Raw genomic sequence first — 14,951 nt, 5'->3', positions numbered from 1 at the left:
CATATTTCAGCTCGGAAATCGAACTTTCATTATTTTGTGTGATTTACAAATTGATTTTTATAAAGTGCTCTGTAAAATTGTCAGTTTTATGGTCTTAATATTAACATTTTCTGCTTGCACTGCGCGCTCGCAAATTTTGATTTATCAGGTACTTATTATTTTCGTGTATTTCATAAAGTTGTCAAAATATCCCTTTTCAGGCCTGATTGTCAAAACATATCAGCTAGCGCTGCACGCTCGCATTTTGATTGGCGAGTTATGTATGTGCCGATATTGATTACACAACAAACTACTTAAAATCCCCTTTTCATGACAGTTTATCAAAAATTTCGGCTTGCGATTTGCACTCGCATTAATTCCGCGCCCTCATTATGCATTGATAAATAAGATATTAATTTAATAATTGAATTGTCCCTTTTATTTCATCTCGCGCTTAATTAGCAAGAGGAATATAGTCATCATTGCCATGATGCATGTCCTAACTATGTCCCGGTCCATATATTTCAAAACTCAAAGTAATACTAATGAAACATATCAGCTCTTTATTAAGTGCGATCCATATCCCCCTCACAATTTTCCTACAAAATGCTTGAAATATAGAGCTGAACGTGACCCTTTTTTAGATCGAAATATCAAATATTTTAAGCTCGTGCTTTGATTTTCATGATAAAAGATGTATTTAGAACAGTGGCGTAGCTACGGGGGGCATGGGGGGGGGGGGCACGTGTCCCCCCCCCCCAATCGGCTGACCAAAATAAAGGGGGGAGGAAAAAAGGAGAAAGGAAGAGAAATGTAATGGGAAAGAAAAAATTATTGTTCAATACGATGTTATATTAAATTATATTTATGTTATGTTATATTACATAAGAAATATTTTTTTCATAACTTTATGAAACATAATTCACTCAGGGCCTATGTCTTCATTGCTCCTGGTGCTCGCATTGTCTGTTTAATGAGATATGTAATTCTGTTGTACTAAAATCTCCCGTTTTCAAGTCAATATACACCAAATATATTTCCTCGCACTTCGAGTTATTATTGTTTTAAGTACAATAGTATGCTTCTTTTTCATGACGACTTAAAGTGATTGCCCCATTTTAAGGTCTTAATATAAAACATTTCCTGTCCGTGCCTACGTTCGCATTAGTGGATTGGTGAGATATGTCTGCTCTCCATGAATTCCTAGAATCAGTCCTTAGAATGCCCCTCTTCAGGATTGAATTTCCTAAATTTTCACCTCGCGCTCGCAATATTTCATTAATGAGATGCGTATATAATGATGATTACAATTACTACAACTTAAGTGCTTAATGCGTTTAGATAACAATTCTAACAAAATCAGCAAGAGCTTGGCACTCGCATTAGATGGCTATGGTGAGATATGTATACTCTTAATGGATTCCTAGTCCTTAAAATCTCCCTGTTTTGAGGTAAAAATATACAAAAATTTCAGCTCGCGCTTCGCGCTCGCATTGCTTAGTGAGACAGGTACGTATCATGATTACAAAAATTTGATTAGAATGTCTCTTTTTAGGTCTGAATATCCAAAATTTTCAGCTCGCGCTTCGCGCTCGCATTATTTGATCACTGAGATACATATCCGTTTAATGATACTGTCTTTAAAATGTCTCTATTAGGTCAGTATACCTTGCAACTGAGTTCGATTCGCGCGCTCACTAAGTGGCTCAAAATTTTTGCTGGTGCCCCCCAATGCCGTGACCCACGGTACGCCACTGATTTAGAATGCCTATAGATTCTATAGGATTAAATCTAAAACACGCGCGCGCATCTGCTCGCGCTTTAATCGTGCTCGCATTATTAATGTAGGAAGATCCCCTTTTACTCATCCTTTTCATGAATAGAGTGTTCCGTTTTTAATTTTAAATCTCGAAATTTTCCGCTCACGCTTCGCGCTCGCATCAATTGTTTAGTTATATAGATATCCTGCACGATTACAAATATTGATTACAATTTTTCATTCTTTATGTAGAAATGTCAACATTTTCTGGCTCGCGCTTCGCGCTCGTATTATTTGATTGTTGAAATATTTACGTCTCCATGGCTAAGTGCAAGCAGTCCTTAACAGGCCTACCTTTTCGATCAGTTCAAAACGTGTATCAAAAATTTCTGCTCGCGCTTCGCGTTCGTAGTAGTTATTTAGTTGCATACACATCTTTTTCAGGGTATCAAACATTGCCTATAGAATGTTCAAATTTTAGGAAAAATACATAAAGTTTCAACAACAACAAAATGGCTCGCGCTTCGCGCTCGCATTATATAAATAAGGATTATGATATTTCATATTTATGTTGATATATAAGAATAAAGATAAGAAGTAACTATTAGGACTACCCCTCAAAGAAACAAACAAAAATCATGTTCGAGCGGCCGATCGGGGAAAATAAGGCTGAAAAAAAATTCCGCCCCCTCTATTGGCGAAGGCTGGATCCGCCCCTGATGGTTTCTAATAATTTTTATTTACGGAATTATTATTATTTTTATTATAATTATTATCATTATCATAATTATTATTATAATTATTATTATTATCATCATCATTGTTATTATTATTAAAAAATATTATTACTATTATTATCATAATCCTTTTTTTTCTCGAGTGTGTGCGCTACTGGGTGGCCCTAAAGAGCTCTCTCCAATTTCTTCTTTTTATTGTTGTTACTGTTGCCGGTGATATAATGGTCTATCATGTCCTGGAATATAAACCACTGACTCATCAGGACTAATTTGGAGTTATTCTTGTGCATTTCAAGTGGGATTTCTGCAGTATATATCTCTTGAACTGTCATATGTTCTACAAGTAGACAGCCATGCATGTAGTATATAGCCCTACTGTAGTATATGTGGTGCACTTCTTCTATATACTGCTTCTAAAGGCTTATTCACCGGATTAAAGTGATTTAAAGTGATTATCTGAGCTGAGGCATCAAACCTGACAATGGAGGGGTGTGCTCCAATCTTTCTTATCTTTGGTATGTGGGTTGGTTCTACTACTGTGAATATATCTTAACTCAACATGGAGTCCGCATGATGTCAAAAGCAAAGATGTCAAAGCCAAGTATGTTGGAGTTAGAGTTAACTATATACTACCCTAATTCAGTCTCAAGTTTTAGATCTACATTGCTACAAGCAGGTGACATCGATCCGAATCCTGGCCAAAATGTGTCAGAAAACAGTGTCTCCCTAGCCACCCGCCAAACTCCAATATATCCCAAAGTGTAATACTTGATAACGGAGTGTGCTTAAAATACAGTGTAGATGATTTATTGAAACTTGATGTTCGCTCATCATTGACACAACCTACAAGGCAATTATGGATAGTCATCAATAACCTTGGCATTGCTCGAACTTCGAAGACGAAGAACCCACAGAGGGAAGCGTCGACCTCGGAATCCTCGGATGTCTTATGATAGAACGCCCTCTACTGTTGAGTTACTACAACCTAGATGTATCACAGGCCTAATTAATTTCCCATAGACTCGTGTGTTGAAGTGGCACTTATAAAAAATCATAAAAAATAAGGAGGAAATTCGAGGGTTGAATGTTTACTACCAGTGGATAGGATATATGTCTGACATTCCATATCTGACCAGAAAAAGGGTACCTCGACTGGCTCATTTTAAAAATAAATCGGCATTTATGAAGACTACACCTGACAGGATCAAACTGGGCGTTGTGGAGTGCGCCTGTAATCCAAGCTATATATGTGGGGAAGTGACAAATTGATGCAAAGGTTCGAGCCCTGGTCACGTCTTTCGGATGGTGACGTTAAAGGTCGGTCCCAGACGTAAATAATCATATCTGATTGATACACGTCTGACAAAACTCAAATACACACACACATACAAATTCATCACTTGAGAGAGTAAAATGGCCCTAATTCTTCCGCCAGTAAAAAAATAGTTCCAAAGTAGTGATATATCTTTCCAATTTGGAAAAAGGAAGTTCAGTAGGTACCCTCCCTAGAATCAGTGTTAGATTGTCAATCATATTCATTCATTTTTGTCAATCAGCACTATATCAAATTTCAAAATTGAGCAATGAGTTGGCTCGAATGAATATCTATGGCCTGCCAGTTGTAGTTAGGCCCGTGTGACCTAGAGGGTCCGCCTAATTTTGGCGCCACTGTGAACTTTTGGAAAATGGCGCCCCCTCCACGCCGCCAACGTAGTTTTTATTTACACCACTGCTCCGCCAAAATTCTCAGAAATACGAAAGAAACGGCTCGCGGGCAAGTCTAATCTGTGCGCTCAAGCAAAGCTGCTTGAGATGAAGTTGAATGAATATATCCAAAACCACCTGAAGTCATCCCGTTACCACATTATTTTCTTAGGGTTATTGTTGATATTACGGAAAAGAGTTCTAAAACTGAAACCATTTGAGTTTGTAACAGAGCTGATATGTGATTTTGTATTGAAAATGAATATGTAAAAAATGTTGTCTAGTGACGAATTGATGTTTAGCCAATAAGTGCTGAGAGAAAGTGTGATGGCATTTTATAGTATTTTTCCTACAGTATATAGGCTTTCTAGTATTGACTTGTTCTGAGGTTTTCCCAACCTGAAATACTTTTCAAAATCACAGAGTAGTATACATTTGCAGCAATGGTAGTGCACCTGTTGGACAAAGTTCAGTAGTAGCTGTGATGAAAAGAGCCCGAAAGGAGAGGGGAAGGGGGTGGGGAGTGCGAATCAGTGGGGTAACAGGCGGGGGGGGCAGGGGGGCAAGCTGCCCCCCCTGACGGAGCTCACCGGGAAAATAAAAAAAAACGGGTAAAAGAAGAAAAAAAGGGGGAAAGGGAAAGGGAAAGGAAAGAAAAAAAGGGAAAGGGGAAAGGAAAAGGGAAAAGAAAACCAAGACAAAACATTAAAAAAAAAGGAAAACGGAAAGATAACGGGAAAAGTGAGAAAGAACAGTTCGCCCCGATATACAAATACATTAGCATGATTAGTAAGACAGGGAAATAAATTAAAGATGACAAAAAGGCAAACAAAAGCGGGAAATAAAGGCAAAATGGAATTAGCCAAAATCTAAATTGGAAAATAAAGAACAGGGACAAGATAACGTACACTACCGGGCTGCCGAGGATTGAGATAACGAGCGGGAAGAAAAATGGATGGTATATAGCATAATGTCGTATGAAAGTCTATCATAAACTTGCTAAATCTCCAAATAAGAGTCAAGACCCCGTGCAGTGGGGGCTCTTCATCTGTAACCTTTAATGGGTTCTATAACGGGCCCCTATATGGACCCTTCCTGCATTAAGCTTTACGTTGAAGCACTGGCGTACCGGGGGTGGTTCCACAGCCAAGGGGAAATAAAAGAAAATAAAGGAGGCAGCGAAATGAGATGAATGAAAAAAAAATATATGACATGATATTTGCTAAAATGATGTAAAAATCTATCACATAATTAGAATTTCATTTTAACAGGGCTTTTTTTTCTGGCTCGCTTCGCTCGCTGGTGACTTTTTACAAATTTTCCCACATTTGCTATGGTGTGCCCCTCACAATATTTGGATGATTACGATACACAACTGCATTGAATTTATGTGTTGTGTTAAATCTATATAAATATACACGCAATTTGATTAAAATAAGTGGCCATCTGTAAGGTTTAAAATGGCTTTGATATCAAGAGGTTCCGGGGCTCTGCCCTGGACCCCACCCATAAAGCACTGTTATATGGATGAGTTTGGACCATGGCCCCCAAAAGTTCTACAACAACAAAAAAAAAATGAGGAAAGAAAGGAAAGTGTATTATATTTTTCTGAATATCACGTTAAAATCTATCTTCATGTTAGATTCTCATGAAAAGGTGATTTTTTTATCTCGCTCGCTTCGCTCGCTCGGGACCTATATTAAGCTACTTCTTGCCAGAAGCGCCATACTCAGCCCCCTCGAGCATATAGAGCTTCGCCCTGATGCTCACAATCATAACAAAAATCCTGCTCACCGTGGCGTACAAAAACAGAGAAAAAAGGAAAGAGAGGAGGGTGAATAAGATATCATCTTTTTAACATTATGTCAAAATCTATCACAAAATTTGATTTTTGCAATAAAAATGTCAAAAAAATTTTGCTCGCTCGCTCGCTTATATATATATATATTTGCCCGATACGCCATATCGCCCCCTCAAAATTTTTGCCTTAAGACGCCATTGCCTGTTCCATGATATGACCGGGAAAATTTTGGCTCTTGCCCCCCCTGCCCACCGACCCCTGTTACGCCGCTGGTGCGAATAGGAATAGAGAGAAAGGGTGAGATGAGATACAAGGAGATTGATTTGGAAAAAAATCATATTGTGAAGAAAACAATTTAAAGAAATGGGCCTTAAGCAAGAGGGGAGAATAAAAAAAGAGTCTACCCAAGCAGAAAATATCAGATGAATAAAACAAAAAACGATTGAGGAAAATTGGACAACTAAAAGAAAGTTATGACATTTTTATCATATGAAAAATTTGGGAAATCACGACAAATTGCCGATTTTATGAAGTCATGGATGCACCACTAACCATTTATTTTGTTTACAAATGTATTTATACTGCACAAAATCATTATTTGACTAATCGCATGATTTTTTTTCAGAACTCGAATCAAGTTTACATTTCATTGTTAGGCCTCCTTAAAATATCCAATGAATTCTAAATATTGAACTTCAATTTGACTATATTTATATACCTTTAATCACTCAATTATTATAAATATTGAATAATAAATTCATATTTTCAAGGTTGTTACATAGAACTATAAAGTCTGTAATAATGGAAACATGAAAAACATATAATCTATCATCTAGATATCCTGGAAAAGGTTTTGAGGAAATCAAAAATAATAAATTTTGTAGTAATGAACTATAGTAGATAAAATAAATGGTAAGTCGTGCACCTTTATGATGTCAGCAAGTCAGTGGCAATTGCCTGGTGATATTCATTTCATTAGAAATTCATAACATTCTTATTAGGTTTCCGATTTCCCTCAAACTTTTTAGTTCTGTCAATCTGATTGTTCTTGTCCTGTTGAAAAAAAAAGTTATTTTGGGGTAGACTTTCCTTTATAAAAAATAAAGAAAGAATAGAGAGGTAGAGAGAAGATCTTATCTGCATGCCAAATAAAAATAATGATAAAAATTAAAAAAAAAAAATAATAATTATTATTATCATATGGTCATGGTAATAATAATGATAATAATAATAATATAAAATCATATTTCTAGAGAGCATATCACTGCAGAAGCACGGTCCCTAAGTGTTTTGTCAATAGTCAGAGAAAAGCAAAAGTATCGGTGTGCATATCAATAAATACAGACAAAATTCATCGACAAAATGTGCTGAATTTAATGACACTTTGAGTTGGGCAAAAAGCAAGAAGAGGTACCAGACCAGCACATGCCTGTTGTAAAAGATGTGGTGGCCGGAAGAGAAGCCTTCAATTCCAGTTCCGGTTCAACCCATGCAGATGATCAGAAAGGAGCTGCGAATCTGCGGCCAAGTGGGTGATTCAAGTCACAAGGACAGGCTATAACTCTATCTAGCCTCAACCACCAGATAGATGCAGCCCTTTTGAAAGGATATTCAGAAGCTGAGGTGGTGGAGAGTGTTTTAAAGGCCATTCACCCCAGCCTAATTAAGGCTTCGATCGTATTTGGAAAGCTGCTCCAACCTCAATCTCGGGACTCTCAAGGTATTCTTGAAATCGCATTATCAGGAGCAGGATGCAACTGAATTATATCAAGAGCTTTCGCAGGCAACCCAGGGGAAGACTGAATCAGCGCAGAGCTACGTGATGCGGGCTCTGGATCTGCGTCAGCGGATAATCCGGGCCTCCGAGGACACAACCACTGGGCTGAAATATGACGTCAGCCTTGTGCAGAATATGTTCATCCACACGATCATTACTGGGCTGTGCAATGACCAGATCAGACAAGATCTTAAATCATCTTTGTCTGTCACAACCAGTGATGAGGAACTCCTGGAAAAATTGCACACTGCAGTTGCCCTGGAATCAAAGCGGCAACTGAAAGCTGGGATCCGACCCGCAGCACGGGTGAATGTCATCACTGAGGACAACGCAGAACAACCTGCAAAACAAAAAAATAAGAGCCAGCACCCGGAGTTCGAGATGATGAAGGGCTTTGCATTGGATGGATTCCAATTGATTTGCAGTTGTCCTCTCGGAGCCCAACGTTATCGGTGCCATTCCTTGTTGCGACAGATGACCTCCGGGAACCCATCATCGGCTCCAACGTCATTGGAGAGGTAATTAACAACTTCAATGGTGATCAAATCCCACTCAGTACTCTACAAGCAACAATCCCAAATCTATCCCAAGACAAGGCCCTAAAGTTGTTGAACGTCATCGGCAAAGCAAGGGAGACTGAAGAGATCTGCTGTGTGCGTACTGGAAGATCAGTTGCGAAAGTTCCAGCCAACTCAACAATCAACCTAGCCACCAGAGTACGAGCCAGGCCTAACACTGAAGACACCCAAGTCTTATTTGAGCCCAACTGTGATGGCGAGTGGCCCGAGGGACTGGAGATCGAGCCGTATCTACTGCGACTTTCTCGAGGGAACTCCTGCCGGATCCACATTCCTATTTCAAATCATTCCGACCGACCACTTGTCATTCCAAGCCGCACTATACTAGGCCAGGTACTCCATATGTCCGGTCTGTTTTGCCTGGCTACCCTCCACCTGCACATGATGAGATGTTCATCAACTCTAGTTCATTGTCTGCAGAGTCTGCCGACTCTTCAAAAAATGACCAGACATTTCAACTCCCCCATTTGCCTGAGGAGCAGAGATCATCAGTACAGGAGTTACTCAGACAGGAAGAGGCGAGTTTCTCCAAGGGCGACAAAGATATATGTTCAATTCCTGAATTGCAGATGACTCTGAGACTAAGCGACGATACTCCAGTGCAGCGTACTTACCAGTCGATACCACGCCCATTGTATCAGGAAGTAAAACTGTACCTGCAGGATCTTCTGGATAGAGGGTGGATCACAAAGTCAGAGTCCCCATATGCCTCTCCGGTAGTCTGCGTGAGAAAGAAAGATGGAGGATTACGTCTCTACATTGACTATCGTGAGCTGAACCGGAAGACGATTCCTGATAGACAACCGATCCTCGTATGCAGGATATCCTCGACAGTCTCGGAGGAAATCGCTGGTTTACTACACTGGACCAGGGTAAGGCATATCACCAAGGCTACATGGCAGAAGAGAGTCAACCAATGACAGCATTCGTAACTCCATGGGGACTTCATGAATGGAAACGGATTCCATTTGGGTTACGGAATGCACCAGCAACCTACCAGAGATGCATGGAATTCTTGATGGCTTGAATCACAACATCTGTGAGGTATATCTTGACGATATAATTGTGTATAGCCAGAGCTTTGAAGAACATCTCACCCATCTCAGAACTGTTCTGCGACGCCTAAGTGAGCATGGGGTGAAGCTGAAACCATCAAAATGTAGCCTCTTCCAGAGCGAAGTCAAGTTCCTGGGAAGAATTATCTCAGCAGATGGATATCGAGCGGATCCCAAGGAGACACAGGCCCTCACAACCATCAGATATAAGAGGCCAGAGACGGTAGGTGATCTGAGGAAACTTCTCGGTCTCACAGGCTACTACCGAATGTATCTCCAGGACTATGCCAAACGGGCGAGGCCACTATACGAGCTTCTAAAATCACATAACCCACCAAGTACCCCGAACCCTAGAGCAAAGTCTAAGAAGGCGGGAAAGAAGCAGCAACATGGCCAAGCTCCATCCAGTACCAGAATTATATGGACTCAGAAACATCAAGCTGTTATCGACTCTATGATTGAGGAACTTATCAACCCACCTGTCATGACCTACCCAGATTTCGACCAGGAATTCATAATTCACACAGATGCTTCACAGGAAGGTCTTGGTGCCGTGCTTTATCAGAAGAGAGAAGGAATGTTGCGGGTAATAGCATATGGATCCCGTACCTTGACCCCAGCAGAGAGGAACTATCATCTCCATTCTGGGAAGTTGGAATTTCTTGCTCTGAAATGGGCCATAACAGATCATTTCAGGAGCTACCTCCTCTATGCCAAGAACTTTGTGGTCTACACCGACAACAACCCACTCACGTACATCCTTTCAACAGCCAAGTTGAATGCGATAGGGCACAGATGGGTAGGTGAGTTGGCAGACTTTAACTTCACCATTCGCTATAGACCTGGCAAGCAGAATGGAGATGCGGACGCTCTCTCCAGGATGCCAAATGACCCTGAAGATGCTAACCAGACCTTCTCGGAAGAGATCTCGCCGGATGTCATGGGAGCAGCCATTCAGGGGGTTCAAATTAACAGAGCATCCATATTTCTCCTTTGCCCAGTCTCTACCTCTTGATGTCGGAATTACAGGGATAGATGCAGAGATGCAACCGGCTATCTTCAGTCCAGCCGAAATCAGAAGAGCCCAAGCGGAAGATCCTGCTATCTCTAGAATTCTATCTTACAAAAAGAAAGATAGATGGCCTAAGACTCAGGAGAGAAATGGTGAATCCAAGAACACCACCACAATGATGCATGAATGGAGAAATCTGAGGATGGGAGACGACGGGATTCTCCGACGGCACACTAAAACCAAGACACAACTAGTTGTACCTGAAAAGTGGTGGTCCCTAATTTGTGGTGAACTCCACGGGAAGATGGGACATCTGGCCACAGACAGGACACTCCCATCTCGCTAGGGATCGTTTCTACTGGCCCCACATGGAGAGCTACATTAGCAACCATATCGCTAGCAGGTGTAGCTGTGTCAAGCAGAAAGTACCAACCAGACAACCCAAGGCTCCACTCGTTCCAATCGTCACCACTGAACCATTTGAACTTGTCAGCATTGACTTCCTTCATCTTGAGAAAAGTAAAGGAGGGTTCGAATATATTCTCGTCGTCATGGATCATTTCACGAGATTTGCTCAAGCATATCCAACTTCAAACAAGTCTGGGCGAACTGCTGCTGACAAAATCTTCAATGATTTTGTACTGAAGTTTGGCTATCCGATCGAGGCGTCTCCACCATGATCAAGGCCGGGAATTCGAAAACAATCTCTTCGCCAGGCTGAGGGAACTGACATGTGTTGGGCACTCGAGAACTACTCCGTACCATCCCCAGGGAAATGGACAAGTGGAACGCTTCAATCGCACCCTGCTGTCTATGCTGAGAACTCTCACTGAAGAACAGAAGCAAGATTGGAGACAGCATCTGAACAAAGTAATCCATGCCTATAACAACACCAGGCATGAGACTACTGGGTTTTCTCCACACTACCTTCTCTTTAGGCACTCTCCTCGACTGCCGATTGACTTGGTCTTCGGTTTGACCCCTACTCAGTCCATTCCGCCTCGTGACCTCGGAGAGTATGTGCGGAAATGGAAAGACAGACTAAACGAGGCTTATACTATTGCCAGGAAGAACGCCCAGAAGTCATCAGAGAAAGCAAAGCATCATCATGGCCGGAAGGCTACTGCCAACATCATCTTCTCTTCCCCTGTGACTCTTTGGACAGCAGCCAGCCGACACAACTTCCTACTACAACTAATAAGGTTAACAGACGCTCTGTTACGAAGGAAGAACGACATGACCAATTCCATCAAGCAGAAATAGACAGCTCAGATGACGAAGATGCATAATTGACTGAGTATTATCGTCGAGCAGCTTCTGATGCACTAGAAGAGACATCCAGGGTAGACTCGCCGGTGGCAGAGCAGGCACCTTTAGACTGCTCTGATCCCGTTGAGGACATTCATCTGCGAATCCCTGAACCTGCGGACCTTGAGGGCACCAGGCTTGATGAAGGACTACTTCTGAAGGAGGCCAACCTCTACCAAACCCGACAGCGACTGTAGATGGAAACCAGCATCTGGATATCGCAGAGATGATGCTTATCTTGATATGCAGCGAACCGGACTGGATGAGATGCAGCCTGTCGACAACCCAACAGACCAGGTCCTTACACCGGATGAGGTTAACTTGCCTCGATGGCCTGCAAGGGATCGACGACCTCCTAACCAATTCACCTACAGTGGACTTGGAGAACCAGACATGCAAAGTGTGAACTCGAATATAGGTGGAATGTATGTCCACATGCCCCCACAACAGACGGTGTATTCCCCAGAATATGTGCCAAGCAGTAATAGCATTTACTCTTACCCCAACCAAGGTGGAGTATATCTAAACCAACCGTCCCAGTATTCCACGCTGAATCAGCATGTGTACCTGAATTTCGTGTGCTGAAGAACTCTGATTGAAAATCATTTTCGAAATTAATAGTTTGGAAGAACTTTTTAATGATCAGATAGAGATTTGTTTTGGGAGATGAGATGCACAGAGACTTAAATTAGACACTGCGCAGTTGACATAGGCATTTCTAAATTTCATTTTTTTATAGTCATATAGCTATGAAATGTAGAATGCATTAGTTATCAGGCATCTCTCTCAAGTTTTTTTTGTTTAATGGACTAGCTGCTCAAGCACACTAATGTGTTGTATGAATTATTTTTTTTTTCGTATAAAGATCTAATTGATCGAGAGTTGTATACTATCAGGAAAGGCCGCCTGGTATGTTTACACTTTTCACGCAATGTTCTTGAACTTGCGATATTTAGGATATTATTCTTCTGCGAAAATTCATTTGAGTATAGACATGTGTTTATACACGACCATTTTGCATACAAATTGTAGATCAGAATTTTGTGTCAGGAGTAATCCCCTTGATAAATTGGACAGCCATTTTGTATCGATATTTTCTTTTCGTTGATTAGCATATATGTATTCGTTACTTGTAAATATTGTTGTAAATGTCAAGGACGACATTTCTTTGAGGAGGGAAAGATGTGAGGCCCCTCCAAAGATAGGGCACCCCTACAAAAATTCACTACCCCTACAAAATTCACTCAGCTTTACTTATTCATATATACCATCCATTCATTTTCAGTGTATTATATAACCCGCAATTAGAACACTTGCACACCCCTATTTTATAGTGGAGCAACCCAAAACCTCCATCTCAGTTGTCAAGCATGTGGTTGGTCATCATTACCTTGTTGTTGATGCCCATACAAACTACATGTGACTGACAATTGTTTCTCTCTTCATTATTATTTACAGGTAAGAAAAGATACATTTTTATTGTTATTACTACCCAAAACTGTTGTAGAGATATATGCTGTTGATATGATTGTGATGGTACTTTTGTTGTATATGTCTTCCTTAAAGTATATAGACTGATTGGATAGGATGAACATTATAATTGAGAGTATACTGTTATATATCACTGACATCTCAATACAGAGATATTCACCAATAGTTAGAACATATATATTATTAGCTATAGTTGTTACTGAGGCTTTTGGTATAGAAATAGAAATAGGCATTGATCAGTATATTATTTTGATATTTCTTTCTAAATGTGTACTTGAACTGTATATGATATTAGATTCGGTACTAAGAGGTGCATGGGCATATATATACCTGTACTGCATACTCTTGTTCTTTGTTCTTCTCAAGAAAGTATCTGATATCAACGTGTTATGTAAATAGGCTCTTCAACTTTCAGCTTGTTACCTTGACTCCTGGAACTTGTGTTTACTTTTAAGATATGTTAGGAGTTAGTGGTAGATTAGGAGTTATTAAGCCATATAGCATGCTGGAAGACAGTGGTAGTATGTTAGTGTATATTGGTTAGTGATTCCAAGAGTGAGAGAGTTAACTCAGAAATGGCAAGGGATTCTTTTTGGATGTCAGAACAAAGAAAGTTCTCAACTTGTACATAAAAGTTCCATAAGAATCAGGGACCATCTTAACAGTTTAGATCTGAGGCTTTAGGATGTATTCCCCTGTATCCATTGGCCATGTGTTCTCTTATCATTTAGTCTAGTAGTTCAGACTTTATTTCTTTAATGTTTGGTTATTAGAATTAGATATTATTAATAAGAATTAGGAGATATTCTAACATGTAATTTAGACTGATTGTTAGACGTTTTAGTTGTATTGATTAGTAGTTACATTCGTTTATTATCTAAGTATGATAAGGAACAAGTAAATATAATCATAAGTTGAGAAATTAGTTTGATAGATAATGTATTTCCTTGATATTGATTGTTATTTGACATGGTTCTTGTGACATTCTTTTTAATAAACGTATGATCATTACCTTGTTGATGCCCATACAAACTACATGTGACTGACAATTGTTTCTCTCTTCATTATTATTTACAGTTTTAACGCCCATCCCATCCAGGGAGGGGTAACAAATCTTATGTATTTTCCCTAAAATTTGAACATTCTGGGCAATGTTTGTTATCCTGAAAAAGATGTGTATATGCAGCTCAATAATTACTACGAACGCGAAGCGCGACCAGAAATGAACTGATGGAAAAGGTACCTGTTAAAGATTGCATGCAGTTAGTCATGAAGACGTTACATATTTTAAAAATCAAATAATGCGAGCGCGAAGCGCGAGCTGAAATTTTTTGACATTTTTACCCGAATAATAGAAATTCTAAGCACTTTTTGTAACTTAAACAGAATTAAACAGGTATATAACTAAACAATTAATGCGAGCGCGAAGCGCGAGCGGAAAATTTCGACCTACTGAACGAGACACTCTATTCATGTTTTGTAAATCATGAAAAGGATGAGTAATTGGGGATCTTCCTTACATTAATAATGCGAGCGCAAAGCGCGAGCAGAAAATTCACATATGCGATTTGAACTGATCGAAAAGGTACCTGCCACTTAGCCATGAAGATGTTACCTATTTCAACAATCAAATCATGCGAGCGCGAAGCGCGAGCTTAAAAGAAATTGACATTTCTACATAAAGAATGGAAAATTTTAATCAATTTTTATAATCGTGAACAAGATCTATATAACTAAACAATTGATGCGA

This window comes from Lytechinus pictus, chromosome 1 (assembly GCF_037042905.1).
Source record: "Lytechinus pictus isolate F3 Inbred chromosome 1, Lp3.0, whole genome shotgun sequence".
NCBI lineage: Eukaryota > Metazoa > Echinodermata > Echinoidea > Temnopleuroida > Toxopneustidae > Lytechinus > Lytechinus pictus.
This window is presented reverse-complemented; position numbering follows the sequence as displayed.